We start from the raw sequence: 12,778 nt of genomic DNA on the forward strand, positions 1-12,778 counted from the left end.
ACAGCAAAACCTAATTACTGTATGAAAGAAAATAATACTGTACCAAATATTAGTTGGGTTAGTCATATTTTTAATGTAAGTGTGGATGAGTAGCGCCATCTGTCAAAAAATTTCGGAACTCACTAAAAAATGTTTGCTGGGTTTCATGACGAGTTCACTTGTCATTTTCGATTTGTCCCACCGATAGCATCGCAAGTATACTCATCATTTAAGGCCAATGGGTTAAGTATTTGGTTTTCCTAGGTAGAGGAATCTCCTTAAACTTACAAAAAAAACTGATACCTAACATAAGGGTCTGATATCTGTTCAGTAAAAACTTTGATCCACAAGGCTGGTTTTTTTTTTTTATGTGTGTTGCAGATTAGAAAGGTTTGAATGAGGACTAGTAAGTCATTTCGGAAGTCATCAAATCAATCGAACATTGCCATCAAATTGGCAGTGAGATAATAGCTACTTATAATTGACTTAAATTTTAGATAAAAAATGACAACATATTCTTCTTTTTAATCAAACTTTTTATCGATCGGTTTTTATCATTCTAAGGAACTTTTTATATTTTAATTCAAAATGTTTTAATTTAAACTGTGTTGCACTCTTTGTTGAGTCCTAATAAAAAAATAGATCAGTCATATAGATAAAAAATTTTGTGAATACTTTTTAATATTAGTTTTCAGGTAGTGAACCGTAAATTTTCTCTTAGCACCCCAAAACCATACCGAGATTCTTATCATGCCGCACTTTATGCTATTCAATTTCCTGGAGAATCGTTTTTCCAATTCTTCGACAATAACGATTTCATTTTAATCTGAAAGTAATTCTTTTGACCAGAACCCAGAAGAAAAGGAAATATGAAATATGAAAGACTATGCACACAGTGCTAAGAAATTCGGCACCAGCAATCAATCAATTTTTTTAGTGTAATGTTCCTTATGGCCTCCTGAGCAAAATGAACTTTTAAAATCAAACGTGTCATGTCTTTGTCTCGAGAAAAACAAGGCTGATAAGTGAACTTGTTGGTATTTTTACATGCAATTATCAAACGAAGATGGTGCAACGTCTGGAAGGTGATCAAGGAGAGTTTTTGTTCCCTTGCTGGCAGCAAGATGAAATGGACATAGAGAATCTAAGTCCTCATAATACTAATAGCATGTGGCACTGTGTTCTCAAAGACGTAGCAGCAGCTCCATATCTCCATTAAAAAGTGCATGTAAGAAAGTAAAAAAATTCACTTTTCAGCCGTGCTTTTAACAAGATTGGTACTTAGGAAGTTCGACTTTAAAAGCTCAGGAGGTCAAAAGGAACATAATATCAAAATTTAGCTAGCACCAAAATTCTTGGTGTTATGTGCGAAGTTCTATTCCCTCGGTTAGCACCAACTTACAACAATTACTGTCATATTAGTCCAGAAATTATACAGCCCAAATAAAGTTACAGAGAACAGTGACCTAATAAACTTCTTAATGTCTCTTATTAACTCAGAATCAGAGTTTTTCCTTTCTAAAACTTAAATTTTGACAAGAAACCAAAAGCTTTCAAGGCTATGGACGTGGCCCTAGGATCAACCTTTAAGACCTTTAAGGGAGAAAAATGCATCTAAACATTAAAAATATTATAAACATTTGATTGCTCTTAAAGCTATGAATTAAGCTGCTAAAATAATTAGTTGTGTTAGTGAGTTCTTGTTGCTCGTCGTTTTGAGTAATGGCTGTGAGAAAATCAGTAAAATAAAACGTATAAATGTTTAAGCTCATTCTTGAATAAGTATCTGCATTATTTCACTCATCATTGCTTTATAATACCACAAGCAGGTAGTTTTTCATTTTTTCGATAAGCCATTAATGCCTCTTTAATTGTTCATATTCATGCACCCAGGATTAGTGTTTAGCTAAGCAAAAATTAGTAACTTTAAGCCTTCAAACACAACTAAAACTTACTTAATGATGCTAAAAATTGACAGGTAGCATTCCAAGCATACTCTGGCAAATAACAGTGATGAATCGTGTTTGGAAAACTTGCATTTTGTTCATTCAAAATAGTCAAAATCACATGAATAGTAAAATCTTGGGAAACTGAGACTTTGTTCAATTCATTGGTAGTACATTGAAACTAAGTAATAGTAACAAAACCAAAAAACTACTGTATAAAATAGTGTTAAGTTGGTCTCTTGTATGTGTTGATAAGTAACTTATCCATCAAAAAATTATTGAAAACATGCAAACAGTTAGACTTAGAAATCTCAGCACGAGCGATGATCATCACTGCAGTTCTGATATGGTGCAAATTTGAGTCCATATCTTCTTATTAAGTCAATGGGTTAAAATTAGTCGGAAATTTAATGAACTGTAAATTTTTTTTTCAACTGCCGTTGTCCTCATTTGGTTTGCCACTGCGAGACCTCCAAGCCTCAGCATTGGTAGTTAATTTTAACCTAACAAAAGATGATTGTTTATAAATTATTTCTAATGAATTTCACAGTCACCAAAAATCAATATGACTTTCGCATGTGATTCATAATGTAAATCCTGTTCATTGCTATTCTCGCAAGTCTTAGAATCGGTACGAGGAGCAAGCCAGTTAGGCTAGTAACAAAATCGTGTTTTGATGGTTTAAGATTACAAACTAGCAAAAAATAATAAAATCAGTCCGAATACCTAGTTTCTAGATCCAATATTTACGGAAATTTCACACTTCAAAAAACACAGTGTATGATCAAATCTGACATGGTTGTACACACTATGGTATCTTTGCCTCGGAATCAACAGTTTGTGATTCACACAACCGCAATGATTGCTCAACTCTAAAAACTGATGAAAGTAAGGCGGAAGAAATCATGGTATGCACCACTGCAGTTAAAGAAATTATTCGCCATGTTTCGCTAATGGTGATATCTCCGTCAATATTGAACAGAAAATTGTGATAAGTGGACAGATCTCATTATTTTTTTGGCAATGCATAACCTGAAATTGTCAAAGCATGATTCTGTGACTAGTGCATTTGACCAATTGATCTCTTTAAGGTTTGACAAGATAGAGTGACTTTTTTTTAATCAATAGAAAGTACGCCTACATTGATACATTGAAGCCATGTAGGAGATAGCTCCTTGAAGATTAAAGTCTCTCTTTAATTTAATAAAAAAAAAAAAAAAAAAAAAAAAAAATTCTCCTAACGATAGTCAAATGTTGAAGTCTGTGAATTGTTAATCACGTTAGGACTGGAAACTTCAAGAAAAACATTTTAAGAGAGAAAAAAATTCGAAAATTTCTTCTACACATGCTTCTGCTCACTTTCTGGTGATTTTGAAGATACCTAATTTTCTGCTCCTTCATAGTAAATCTAGAATCATTACTTTCAGACCTTTCCCTGTTTTCTCATTCAAAGACATGAAATTGTGTCAACATCAATAGCATTTAAGTGAATGAGAGACACTAGGATTTTATATCATTTTCCGATATAAAATTTGTAAATTTATTATTATGATAAGCAAATATCATAACTTGGATGTTAATTAACTCTAACAAATTTTTCAAAAACTGAAGTGAAAGTGAAAAGATTCAGTATTAAAAGTTTTACGTACGATACCATGTGTCAAAGTTATTTTATTTTATTTTTCTTATAAATTTATAAATCAATCACATTACCAACTCTCTAATAAGGTACGAACAACAATATCTCAAGTATCACCCAACAAGGGGAAAAAGGCTAAATATACAGGTCAACCCAATGAGAAGAGCAGCGCACAACGAGCATCAGAAAATGTGAATGAGGGTTTTCTAAAGTGTTTGCAAGAGTTTTAGAATGTTCCAATTTTAGTTAAGATCAGATGGAGACCTAACCGTTCTAGAAGTAAAAAGAAAAAACAGCTATTTGATCAATTTATATGCAGATCTATTTTTTTTTAGAAATCTTGCAGGTGGGGCAGATGAATTTTTTTTTCATTAGGACCATATTACATAAAATAATGTAATACCTTATAGGATAAAATTCGTTTGCATCTCAAAGTAACATAGAGGTTGCACGTTTGAATTTTTGCATTTTGAAACGGACAGATGATTCAACCTGAAAATACATGTCAAAATACACAAATGGTAGGTATATCAAAACTTTTTGCCAGTTTTTTTCTAGAAACCTACTATAAAAATGAGCAGTAGAAGAAAGTTGTAATGCGTGAAGTTGTGGCATTAGCCCTTGACCCTTATTTTCAAAAGTTAAACAAGGTTCTTAACTGGCCATATTTTTGAAACCATCTCCATAGTCAAGTTCTCGCAAGGACTCCAAACCTAAATACATACTGGCCACAAAGACCACAAAAAAAAAAAAAATCTAAAAGTGAAAACGAGACTTAAGGGAAATCTGAGATGAGAAATTGTGAAGTGATCAATTAAAAAAACAAAAAATGAAATGAACAAAAAATTCAAACTGGGCATGAAAAACTCATAATCCCATAATCAAATTTGAAAAACTGGCATAATTTAGGACACCCTTGTCCTTTTTGTATAGTCCTCTTCTGATTGTCAAAATAGTAATTGGTAAAATCATTGCCTTAGTGTAATTAAATCGTTAGATGCAAGGAAGGTATTGCTTGGTTGCCGTGTGTGGAAAATCCTGTTAATATTTAATTCACTGTAAGAAAGTTAATGTATGCATTTCATGGAAATTTTCTCTGAATATCTTTCATGATTCTATCATATTCTATAAAATTATTCTGGAAAAATCACTCCTTGTATTCTTCTACGAGGTTTAATTTTGGGTCAAGAGACCCTAACATACACCAACCTCCAAGTGCCTTTTTTGCACTCAGCTTTTTAATTCAGACAGCAGTGACGCAATCGCTATTTTGAAGATTAAGAGGTTCTAACCTTTCTTTTTTGATAATTATAATTGAAATAATTGAGCAATCACCAATATAAAGATGAGGTTTTGAGTAATCTTGATTCTTTACCTTTCAAATTTTTTTTATCAAGTGAAGTGCCTTTATGTTTTCATTGTGAGTGTTACCTTGTTCCTCTCAAAATTTTAGTTTTCTTTCTATGTAATCAAGAGGTTTGAAGTATGAAATTGCCTTGAAGGCGAAGATTAGTGGATAAAAGGATCCTCAAATTTGTTCTGTTTGTAATGTGTTGTACTTATACATTGGTGATGTTCCAATTACATGAAAGGAGTCAATTTAAAGGGAAGACATTTTCGTTCCGTAATCATGTTTACTCCTCTAAGAACCAGTTTCTCATGTCATATTTGCAAACTGGAGTGTGGAGGCCAACGTGGCTGCAGACTGAAAGCTCCAGAGTGCTTCATAATCACAAGTAGAGGAAGAATTCAATTGCCGCATTGCTCAGTTTTGTATGAGAAGCAACCTTATCTTCTGGGAAAAATTTTCCTCAACTTATTTCAAGAACTTTAACCCCGTTTTTCTACAGCCTGATCATTTTTGTCTCAGAACTGCTGGACTTATCTCCTTCAATTTTTGAGTTTTCATGGTCAAACTAGAGAGATTTTTCTACTCAAGCATTTGAAGCAAGTTAAGGAAAATTTTGTCCCCGAAGATTAGGTCCCCTCTCACAGTTCCGGTCACATAAGCCCTGAAGCAGATTCAAGAAGCAGGAGAAGCTCCAATGATCTAAGAGTATGTCACTGCATGGTCAATAAGACTAATTGAACATTAGCTTATTGAAGAAGACTAAGTTCAACAGTTGAATCAAATTATTGGAGAAAGCAGTGGTCTATCTTACTTCTCTGTCCTGTTCAACCATGGCTTCAGTAAAGTTTTTTGTTACATTTGAGTAAGAAGACATTAATCGGTTCATCTTCTCTGATTCTTTAAAAAAAAAAAAAACTATTTACTTTTCTGTAGGTGTAGTGGTAAATTATTGAGAAAGGTCTGTGTGACCTAACGTGGATTCTGATCCACCTTTGCATCTCCATTTTGGTTTGGTCACTCAATTAAGAGAAATGACCATTTGACAAGAGGGTAACGGCAATATTGCTAAAGTAATATTACGGCAACATTACTGTAAATATTGCCAGAATGTGTCAAATGTAATGAAGCAATAGAATTGTAGCAGTATTGTGGAAATGTTACCACAATACTCTCTTGAGAAGCGGGTACATTACAGGTGAATGTAGGCAAATCATCCTACTGTTAAATTCAAGTTTCAAATCATTCTTTTCAGGCATGAAAGAATGAATTATGCAGTGAAAGTACCAGTGTAAATGTTAGTCACTGAACTATTTTAGTTAGTAAGTTTATTTCATGATGTAATTATTTGTAATTAACGAATTGTTTTTCTATTTTTAAATTTATTTTGTACCCTTACTTACATGTCCTGTACGTAAAATGTTGGCATCGGAACAATTTCACCGAACTTTTAGTCAGCTCAATGTTAATTTATTTTGGAAACAGTTTTCAGAGCTCTAATGATAGCAAGTACATTAATATTGTATACGCCATAGTTATTATTGCTCTCTAGCTTCCCATGCTCATTTTGAAAGTAGAATTATGTCAGAGTATTTTACTTGCTGAATTACAAAAGCGCTGAAGTAGATTTTCTTTCATCATTTTAAGACAGTAATCAAAAGCTAAATATTGATTAGTCAGGAGTAATTATCTTTTGAGTGCAGTTTCAAGTACTTGCTCTGATTATAAAATCTAATTATTTAGTTATTGCGTCACATATTATACAGTTGTCCAATAAATCACAGGTAATGAATCAAATGATGCATTTATATTGGAGAAAGAAATTGAAGTGTATCTTCAAACGCTTTGAAAATTGAAACAATTAGACTGTCAAGAGAATGAGTTTGTCGAATTTCTTGCATTTTTTCACAATAAATCATTATTTATCTGGATTCATTTAAACTAAGTTGATCTGATGGAACAAATAATTCAAATAATCGATAGAAATGTGCTCTTAAGGATTGGAAATCCGTCGAATAATATATGATATGACAATGGCCTCCAATCAGGCCATCTGCTTCGCATTGATACCAAAAGTGAGAATATCAGAAATTCTGCGGAAAACATCCCTTGGTGCATAGGTTGACTTTTTTGTGAGGCACTTGGCACAACTAAGTGTTACTAAATACATTAATTGCCGCTGACACAACACTTAACCCTTAGGTTATTGCTCAAAGCTTAGACGTCGCTTAATAGTTTTAATCAACTAGTAATATGTGCAATCAATGTCCAGCTAATTGATCTTTACTGTATTCTCTAAAACTTCAACATATCTTATAATTATGCAATGCGAATCATCACAAAAATGTGGGTGTTTTTACTTAGAATTACCTGACCTAGGTACTCTAGTTCTCACTGTCTAAGAATTAATCTTATATTTTCCACCGGTCCGGGATCTTGCTCGAATACCTTGTATAATTTTCAATCTAAATCATAATTCAGTCAAGATAAGGACTTCTAACATCGTTCAATTCTACGTTATCATTTATGATTATCATTTGTTTGACTGTCATCCCCTTAAGTATCGTTTTTAGATAGTATTTGTTTGTCAATATTTTTGTAAATTACTCACATAAGGTGTTGAGTTCCTTTAAATAAATAAAGTGATGTCAACTTTAAGTTGCCAATTACTTTCATACCCCTACCAAAATCCTACTCCTCCCTCTGAATCCTTACTTTCATAAAATCTCCTATTAGGAGAGAAATTATTTCCTGCTTAACCGGTGGAGGGGGGGGGGGGGGTGTCTTCTGTCCCACAGACGCTACCAACACTCTGAGGACTTGTTCCAACTTAAAGACAGTGACCATATGTAAAGATTATGACTTGCCATTTATCAGAAAATCTTTGAAAACGGCTCGGTAGTTACTTAACGTAGAGATTTAAAAAAATAAACAACTGACCAGTCAAAAAGCCTTTTTGTGAATGATCAAAGGTAACAAATACCTACATTAGCAATGAGCAGAGGACTCCCTATTTCGACGGTGTAAGTCGGCAATTTCGTAACTCGTTTGCGGTGTCTGAAAATCTCCGCATCTATGTTGTTTTTTTAAAGGAGAACAAATCGACATCATTCCTTGAAGTTTTTGCAGAATTTTCTTCGCACCGAGAAGAAAAATCACGGTCGTTTCAAAGAATTGCCGTTGAGTAGTTTTCCGTTCAAAAAATAAAGTACGACAGGAAGTCTGCAACGTCGCAAACCGAGTTTTATGATTGGCGACTCACACCGTCGATTTGTCAGTTAAGCACGTGCGTCGATGACGGCGAGGCGCAGAGATACAACTATTCGTGCTTGATGGGTGTCCGCGTTGCGTGAGCCGAATTGAAGGCGCGATGGAGCGAAGCGTTAACTCATACTGATCCGCTTTATGCTGCTGGTGAGGTGTCATGTCGCTCCGATTCGGGGGACAAGTTAAAAAACGAGGCCAGTCGATTGTGTCTCTCTTATTTTCGGCTGTATTGTTCACTTAGCCCTTGATGCACCACTACGAATCAAACACATACATACAAACGAACGCAATATAGAAACAGAAGAAGAGCGAGAGGCGTTGATGAATATGTAAATAGAGCAGGGGAACGGACGCGCGATGCTTACGGCGCAGAGATACAACTATTCGTACTCGATGGATGTCCATGTTGCGTCTGCAAAATTGAAGGCGCGGTTGCGTGAGGCGAGGACTCGTAACACTCCGCTCTTCGCTGCGAATGAGGTGTCACTCAGATTTGGGCGAATAGTTAAAGAACGAGACTCGATTACGTGTCTCCTATCTTCGCCTAAGCTCCTCACGCAACATAAAAGAGACATCTACAAATAAGACGAACGGGACCGACACAATATGTAAATAGAGCAGGGAAACGGACGCGCGATGCTTACGGCGCAGAGATACAACTATTCGTACTCGATGGATGTCCATGTTGCGTCTGCAAAATTGAAGGCGCGATGGAGCGAGGCGTTGACTCTCACTGCTCCGCTTTGTGCTGCTGGTGAGGTGTCGCTCCGATTCGGGAGACACTTTAACAAACCAGCCTAAATTACGTCTCTCCTCCTTCAATGGGAATAAAATCGCTATTTTGCTGAGGACTTTATCAAGCTGTAATTCCCTTAGAATCTTTAAGGAAATAAAAAGTTTATAGCCTTGAATATTTGAAGCTGGTAGCAGATTAAATGTTTATTTTGCGAATGGATATTTTGTTAGAATTCAGCAAAAAGGAACCAGCGCAATTACAGTGCTTTCAAAATCGTGCAACTCCTACTTTTCTTTCAGAAATACTTTTCATATGCACAGTATAAAAATGTACACAATTTTTTCCCTTAAAAATTATCAAATTTTTGGTGGGAAATCATAAGTATTGCTATTCTGGGAGATGTTTTAGATACTTATGAAGAGGCAACATTTTCACAACACTAATCGCGCTGGTTCCTTTTTGCTAAATGCGATCCAATTATTCGAGCTCCTTTGTTTATTCCTTGTCTATGGAGCTATATTTAAGGCAATAACCTCAACTGGCCGATATCTGCCAATAAGTTAGCATGGCGTCTGTTGGTGTTGGTTATATCAAAGTTAATGGAAGGAGGTTAATTTGGGTTTTCGGATAGGTAACACCTAAGATCTGTGTTTTCGGTGCTCGGTGAGTTTGTTGCCTGCGGGCAGATTATCGAAATTTATAGACAACGCTATAGACTAAGAAGACAGAAGGGATATGGAGGGATCCTGTCGGTGAAAGCGGGTGGTTGCAATGGACGAAAGAGGTAGGTAACAGAGAAACTAACGGCATCCCACGAGAAACCTTATAGTCCATAATTTTCTCCCTTTGTCTATTGGAACTACTTATTTCAACGAATAGGATCGCTCCATACTCTCCGTGTCTTCTTTCTCTATGACTTTGTCTATCAATTATTTCAATTATCAGCCCACTGTGCAGATTAATGCAGATATCGATAATGGTGGCGAACTCTAAATGGGCGATATCCACAAATAGGTTTACAACTTCGTTTCCCAGTCGAATCAAAGCTTCCAGACCATTGGCGGATCCAGCAATTTGGCAACACCGGATTTCCTCCATTTAAACCTATGGAAATGTATCCAGCCAAATTGCTGGATCCGCCTCTGTTCTGGACTGAGGCAAAATCGACGGTGAAACTTTCAAACCACGTATTTCGTTTACGATGTTCAGGAATCTTCGCCCCTGTTTGCTTTTTTTTTTTTCTTTGAGAGCGAATCAACAACATTCTTTGAAATGTTAGCTCACTCCATCTAAAAAAGAATCCAGGCATGGCAGGAAGTCTGCGACGGCGCAAAGCGAGTCGCGCAGTTCGGGAGTTGAGCCGTCGATATATTTTTCGAATAGATACCTATTCGCGCTCTCCGGTGTGTTTGTTGCCTATGTGGCGAATTGAAGGGAAACCAAAAATGGATGACATGTGGCAGTAGGACTGCATATCGATTGTTGGTTCTAACAATGTTCATTGTGTGCTTTGTGAGTAGGTAACTAAATTATAAATATTAAGTATAATCAATATTCAGGAAAAACCTGGGAAAGTCAAGGAATTTCGGAAACAATCTGAAAAGTCAGGGAATTTCGCTCCGAGTCGGAGAAATTCTCAGGGCAGTGGCTCAACGGCTAAAACCTCCACTGTGCGCCGGTACCGCACGACAGCGTTGCCGAGTTTTCGGAAATTTTCTTACGTAAAACGAGTGCCATGAGTACGCGATTTGTGCGATAATCCAACTTGAAGGGATCTAAATATTGACACCAAGACTAACACGTATCTGCTCTTGATAAGTCGCAGGTCTTATTTTAATTTTCCTCTTTCAGGCTTGAAATAATTCGCAGCATTTCCAGGCTAGATGATGTAATAACTAAGGACGGGAACGAGAGATCAAGTTCGCCTTCAACTTGATCGACGCAATTCGAGCGGCTCAGGAGTTGAAATATTTGTATCACGCATTTTAGTAGGCGCCTAGGGGCGGCAGAAAGTCAAATCGGGCATTTATATCAGACGAGCTCTGGGGTGGGAAACCCGAAAAGTGAAAGCTTTAAAAATGGACAAGTTCCAAGGAGAAGGAGGATGGGGAGAAGTGGCGAAAATGAAAGGCGGGCGAAAGCACGAGGGCGAGGACGAGCTCTGCCGTGCTATAAGAAAAAATGGCGTATGAACCTTCGAATGTTGCCAAATTTCCTCTCAGAGAATACACTCCTATGAGGAAAGCCATAAATATTTTTCCTTGAAAATTCCAGGAACTTAAGGTGAAATTGCGAACAAAATTATCCGAAAAAAATCGGAAGAAAAAGTGCAGAAATTTTCACGAGAATTCGTGATTTACCGAAGGATATTTGGCAACGCCTGAAGGTCCATTCGCATTTTTCCAGGAGGTTGGGGGAGAAGTGGCGAAAATTAAAGGCGGGCGCAAGCACGAGCTGGAAAATTCAGTCGTGCTTCGGTAAAACGGCGTATGAACATTCGAATGTTGCCAAATTTTCTCTCAGAAAATACTCCTCTATGAGGAAAGTCATAAATAGTTTTCCTTAAAAATTCCAGGAACTTTAGGTGAAATTACGAACAAAATTATCCAGAAAAAATTACTCTTCTATGAGGAAAGCCATGAATATTTTTCCTTAAAAATTCCAGGAGCTTTAGGTGAAATTGCGAACAAAATTATCCGAAAAAAATTGGAAGAAAAAGTGTAAAAATTTTCCCGAGAATTCGTGATTTACCGAAGGATATTTGGCAACGCCTGAAGGTCCATACGGCGTTTTTCTTTAGGAAGGTTGAGAGAGGTTAACTGTTAAATGTTGCCAAATTTCCTCTCAGAAAATACTTCTCTATGAGGAAAGTCATACATATTTTTCCTTCAAAATTTCAGGAACGTAAGGTGAAATTGTGAACAAAATTATCCGCAAAAAATTGGAGGAGAAAAGTGTAGAAATTTTCCCGATAATTCGTGATTTACCGAAGGATATTTGGCAACGCCTGAAGGTCCATACGGCGTTTTTCCCGAGGAAGGTTGAGAAAGGTTAAGTCATGCGATGCCGCTGCCGGAGCGGTAGCGCTTCAAACGGCCGTGTCACATGCCTCGCAATGCACAGACGTAGAAGTACTTACAATTTGGTCCAGCAGCGAAACCCATGTTGGATGCTGCACTAAGGTTTATTGATCTGTTTTCGTTTGTCTCTCTCTGGCTCCCTCGCGCAGCCTCCCCGTCTCACTCGGGCTCCCACTCTCTCCCGCTCTTTGCTCCGCTTCCAACCCCAGTGTCACGATCCTGCTCCGCCTGGGAGCTCTCACACACCCTTATTCTCTCCAACCACCAAACTCACCCTTGGAATATCACATTTCTCACTTATCTCATCGGTGCCGAGGAAATTCGCGACGCGGTCCGGTTCGTGAAAATTCGTCCGCCGTCGATTAGCGCCCTTCGCGAGTAGTTCTTACCCACCCAATGTGTTCATATGTTTTTTTCTCCATCTCAGTGAATCCGAATCTGTTTTAGAATGTGCCCTTGTGTTTTTCAATTTTTCCCCGAGTTCCTGACTCACCCGATCGTTCTGCTGACTGACCGTTCCAGGAAATACTCATAGTGCGTAACCTGCCTTCGAACTGAATTGTTTGTCTGTTTTTTCCCTTGGTCATTTCCCGACGGATCCTTCCAACTCACCCTAGACAACCAACCCTTGCCCTTGCTCTTTTCGATCATATTCCTATATCTGTTGACACTGAATCTCTGGAATTCCGAAAATATCTATGGTAGGGAGATTAACTGAGCGTTCATCAACTACATTTTTATGTTGACTGGGTGGAGAAGAAAGTCAAATATTTTGCCCGCCTA

At 37.0% G+C, this 12,778-nt stretch overlaps 1 protein-coding gene across 1 annotated transcript in view; it reads left to right on the forward strand.

The window, feature by feature from the left end:
- LOC109032963 (REST corepressor 1) overlaps positions 1 to 7,570 on the forward strand; it is a 28,922-nt gene extending 21,352 nt beyond the window's left edge. The window contains exon 11 of the mRNA XM_019045322.2: positions 361 to 7,570. The gene's annotated coding sequence lies outside the window, so the exon portion shown is untranslated. The remainder of the gene's footprint in view (positions 1 to 360) is intronic.
- Positions 7,571 to 12,778: the final 5,208 nt, after the last annotated feature.

This window comes from Bemisia tabaci, chromosome 7, assembly GCF_918797505.1.
Source record: "Bemisia tabaci chromosome 7, PGI_BMITA_v3".
In the NCBI taxonomy this organism is placed as follows: Eukaryota; Metazoa; Arthropoda; class Insecta; order Hemiptera; family Aleyrodidae; genus Bemisia; species Bemisia tabaci.